The sequence below is a fragment of the Bombina bombina genome, chromosome 4 (genome assembly GCF_027579735.1).
Source record: "Bombina bombina isolate aBomBom1 chromosome 4, aBomBom1.pri, whole genome shotgun sequence".
Classification (NCBI taxonomy): Eukaryota; Metazoa; Chordata; class Amphibia; order Anura; family Bombinatoridae; genus Bombina; species Bombina bombina.
In genome coordinates, this window is record NC_069502.1 from 604,993,030 (window position 1) to 604,998,598 (window position 5,569).

The following is a 5,569-nucleotide window of genomic DNA, read 5'->3' on the forward strand; positions in this document are numbered from 1 at the left end:
ACAGCAGGGAACAGCAACCAAAGGTAGGCACGGAGCAAAGGGTCAGCCAACCCCTCAATGCAAGTAAATGTAGAAAAGTTCACTCCAGCCCAGCAAACACAGTAAAACAGAGCTTTATTACTTCATGGTCCAGAATACAAAAAAAACCAACGTTTCAGACCTATCACAGGTCCATAATGTCTACAGGTGTATATACAATGGCTACCTTTATACCTGAACTCTGGTGTCAAGACACACCCACATACTGTATGGTTACTACAACCTAGTGGTTATAATGCACAATTTTTTAAGAAAAAATACTTATTTTTATTTTCTTAGTTATAATACCATTCAGTGGATTGTGTATTATTCCTATATACAAATGAAAAACAATGGAAGGCACTACTCATCAATGTTAGAAACAAATAAAAATTAAATAAGAAAATGCAGTATCAAAATTTGCAAGTTTATACATTATAACAAAATATACAGCTTACTTTTATAATAGCTAAATGTAGCATTACTGCCTGACCAATCAAAGTCCTTATTAAGACCTCTAGGTGTAAGTGTCTGTAGCTTGTGAATCCAATACATTTCTTTGTTTTTTAGTAAATGTTCTCTATCTCCAACTCTTCTAGGACTATCTATTCTTTCAATGATTTGTATGATGGCATTAGCCAATTGCGCTTTCAAATCATTGAAAGAATAGATAGTCCTAGAAGAGTTGGAGATAGAGAACATTTACTAAAAACCAAAGAAATGTATTGGATTAACAAGCTACAGACACTTACACCTAGAGGTCTTAATAAGGATTTTGATTGGTCCCTGTTCAGGCGGTAATGCTACATTTAGCTATTAAAAAAGTAATCTGAATATTTTGTTATAATGTATAAGCTTGCAAATTTTGATACTGCATTTTCTTATTTAATTTTTATTTATTGTTTCTGACATTGATGAGTAGTGCCTTCCATTGTTTTTAATTTGTATATATGTTAGCTATTAGTATGTTTTTTTAAGGAATTATACACAATCCACTGAATGGTACTATAACTTTAAGAATATAAAAACAAGTATTTTTTTTTAAAGAAATTGTGCATTATAACCACTAGGTGGTAGTAACCATACAGGATGTGGGTGTGTCTTGACACCTGAGTTCAGGTATAAAGGTAGCCATTGTATATACACCTGTAGACATGATTAAAGGGACAGTCAACACCAGATTGTTTGTTGTTTAAAAAGATAGATGATCCCTTTATTACCCATTCCTCAGTTTTGCATAACAAACACAGGTACAATAATACACGTTTTACCTCTGTAATTACCTTGTATTTAAGCCTCTGCAGACTGCCCCCTTATTTCAGTTCATTTGACATACTTGCATTTTAGCCAATCAGTGCTCACTCCTCAGTAAATTAACGTGCGTGAGTTCAATGTTATCTATGTGAAACACATGAACCAATGCCCTCTAGTGGTGAAAAACTGTCAAAATGCTTTCAGATTAGAGGTGGCCATCAAGGTCAAAGAAATTACCATATGAACCTCCTAGGTGTAGCTTTCAACTATTGTACTGTCCTTTTATCTTTGTTACCCAAGGACAGTGCTGCAGAATCTGTTGGCGCTTTATAAATAAAGAATAATAATAACTAAGAATACCAAGATAACAAATTTGGTGATAAAAGTAAATTGAAAAGTTGTTTAAAATTACATGCCCTATTTGAATCATGAAAGTTTTTTTGGACTTGACTGTCCCTTTAAGGACCTGCGATATGTCTGAAACGTTGTTTGTTTTTGTACTTGGGACCATGAAGTAATAAAGGTATGTTTTACTGCATTTGCTGGACTGGAGTGAACTTTTCTACATTTACATGATACAGGAGGCCGGAAAATGGGAGAAAAAATAAATTGGTCAGAAAAAAATCTGTTTATTTGAAAAATAAGTGCTATTGATTGTCTTTTTTTATGTACATGTTAATTATGCAATTCTACTGCTTTGAGTTGCCCTGTAAGCTTATACTTTATAGGAAATATGGATAGACTTGATGGGCGCTCAAAAAAAAAAAAAAAGGATGTCTGCATCTGGAGATTTTCTAGATTTGTAGTATGCTCATCCGTTTAATATTTAAAAAACAAACAAAACACAATGTTCCCTGTGGATATTTTTATTATTGCATTATTTGTATACATAAATATGAATTCTGAAACATTCCAAAAACACATGGAAGGTTATGGAACCATCTATATGTCTAAATGTTTACCTGCAGCATCTGATGAAACAAAGGGCCATATGCTGTCCTTATGGTTTTCACTTACTACAAACAGAATACAAAATGTATGCACCGTTCCCTCTAAGGTGTGCGCTCACACACCTCTTCTAGAGTTAGCACACAGATGACACTGTCCTCTAGGAAGCAGTGTTTGGAAATTAGGTGCCTGCCTTTTCAAAATGTTTGTCCTGTTCAAATTCTTGTATACTCCACAGCTTGGGTATTAGTTCCCAGGAGTAATGGATCAGGGACTCTCACCACCTTATCAATGAAAACAAAATTTATGCTTTTCTGATAAATTAATTTATTTCATTTTGTTAAGAGTCCACAAGCTCTGCCCAATTTGATTAAATTAAAATTGTTCTGACGGCAGTTCTAGGTTGCAACTAATTTTCCCTGCTTTGTTCTTTCCTACTTTTCTACTTACTTGCCTATACATCAGACTGGAATACCAGAGTGGTGGGAGGGATTACGTACTTTTGTAGTTTTGGGAATCTTTGCCTCCTAGTGGCCAGGAATTGAATTCCAGGAGTAGTGGATCATGGACTCTCACCACAATGAAAGAAATTAATTTAAGTAAGCGTACATTTTATTTCCTAGCAAACACATTCTTTCTAATTGATTTTTTTTTTCTTTAAAAAATGAATTATGAAATTCATGCTCACTTGTGACATCAGTGACAGATGAAGAGAAATAGGTTATTTGCCTTATGTTCCCCCTTGGTGCTTGTTTTGGATACCCCCACCACTATTTCATGTATACTGTAGATATGAATAGGTGGGCTGCACAACTATATGGTGTGGACAAGGGTGTTAGATCCCAATAGCTCTTGTTAGCAGTGGCCAGTGTAAATTAAGGCTGGATGATATGTTGCCCCCTGAGGGAAATTACAAAGGGCCTGTGTCACCCTTGTTTGGTTGAAGATATGCATTGTGTGGCTGTAGGTTAGGGACCCAGGGAGAAAGAGACTTTGACATGGCCCTGGGCCTATCACCATTTGTCCAAATGCTATAACTAACTACTAACTAACTACTGTATACTATGTATGTATGTATGTGTATATATATATATATATATATAATTACCCTCCCACCTAACACCTACCACCTCACCCAATCGGCTTTCTTCCCTCTCACTGGCCACCACCATCTTAGGTACTGGAAGCCAGTCTGCCAATATGCAGTTTAGTGCTTTTTTTTAAAAAAATTGTTTTTATTTTTTTCTGCATTGTAAGGATCCCTCTTCACACTCCCACCTCCCTGATCCCTCAGAATACTTCCCTCCCACTTTCCCCTGACCAACGTCATCTTTGTTAATGTCAGACTGGCTGCCAATAACATTTTATTCCTTATATATATATATATATATATATATATATATATATATATATATATATATATATATTCTGTACCGTAAGAATCTATCCTCAACTCACCCTACAAACAATTTGTTATTTTAAAATCAATTTCTGTAGTGTAGTACTCGCTCCCCCTTCTCCAACAGAGAACACCATTTCTGTAGTGTGGGGAACCAACCCCTCCCGTGATCATTTGCTGTACTGCAGGGAACCCTCTTCCCCCCCCCCCCCACACACCCTAGCGATGAGCCACCCACCTGCCTCCTTCCCTCCAACCGGCTCCACCACATAATCGATACAGACAGTAGCACTGTATCGATGGGCAATCTGGCTTCATGAAGACCACAGTGTTGGACTTCTGTACTATGTCACACAATATACTAGCCAAACTACTGTGTGTCATAGTACCTATGTCCTTTTGGCTCAAGGGGCTAAAGACACTACTTATGGCAGGTAAAGAAATGTAAAATTTCTGGAGATTTTGAAGCCAAGGAAAAACTGTTTTTTTACAGGGTTTTTTTTCCCCCAGGAACAAATGGAATTTTTCTGAAAGAAAAAAAATGCAGTCTAGAGAACCATACAAATTGAAAGTTATTTTATTTCATTTGGAACATAAAATGCAGTGTGTATTAAAGTATTATGCTTTAAATAAAAGTACAGTTTATTAAGTAAATAATAAACTAAATTCACTTTTTAATAGTATATTTTTGGTTACAAATGGAAATACAAGTTCTGGATATGTTAAGAGCACATGAACTATGAGGAACCTCTTTTGTCAGTACATGGGAATAGGCAACCTCCTACCCAAAACAATGAAAAACTGAAGAAACCTTCAACAATATAACAAAAGTAAAATGATTTAGGGGCCGAATTATCAAGGGCCGAATGGCCCCTGATCCCCATGTTTCCGTGCGAGCCTTCAGGTTTGCAGGAAACAGCAGTTAAGAAGCAGCGGTCTTAAGACTGCTGCTCCTTAACAGGTCTGCTGCCTCTAGTATACGATCGGGCTGATTGACACCCCCTGCTAGTGGCCGATTGGCCGGGAACCTGCAGGGGGCGGCTTGTGCAATGTTAAATGCTGACAGCGTATGCTGTTGGCTTTCAGCAATGTCTGTCGGACATGATCCACTGAGCGGATCATGTCGGACAGACCGTTAATAAATTGGCCCATTAGTCTCCTCCCGATTTATATTATCGCATTATTTTCCATTAAACACTCCAGATCCCGAAAGCACATCAGCTTGCTGAATTGCTTTAGAGGTGTTAAGGGAGGTCTCCCTTAGACCTGTTTTATTAAAGTGCCTATTTCAAGCTGACAGCCAGGAGGGCTTCTTATTTCAGAACAAGAGAACTATAGTTCTCTCTTAGTAAATTTTCTCATAGGAAAACATTAGCCAATGCTTCCCTAGGAGAAGAATCTGATTGGGTGACTGATCTGTGATGTGGAGAGGTTGCATAAAAGCAGAACATTAGTAGAAATCAGCCGTCATTTAAAAAAAAGATTTTCAATAAAGTAATGCAGTTAAATATGGTTTAGTTTTCAGAATTCAGAGGAAGGTCTGAGAAGACAAACAACTCAATTATACAAACAAGATGGATCCCACAAGCAGAACAAACTGAAAGCTTTTTCCTTGCAATGTCACTAGCGACATTAATTCATATTTCGCTTTTATTTTGAGAATTGCATTAACTGTCTTCAGCGTACAGTAGTTGGAATGATTCAAGACTTTACATAAAGTTCCGTTCTTAAAAGTCTTCATTTTATATAATTTTCAAAATAACATTGAAAGTTTGAATATATGAACACCATGTCATAAACATATAGTTTATCATTGTAAAAGAACAAACTCCATTTTTGTTTTGTTTTTTCAGTTTTTGGGGGAAAAAAGGTTGTTGTTTTTTTTTCTGGGCCTTCCCATCTCTAGGCAGATATATCAATAGAGGGGTTACATTATGGACCCGTAATCTA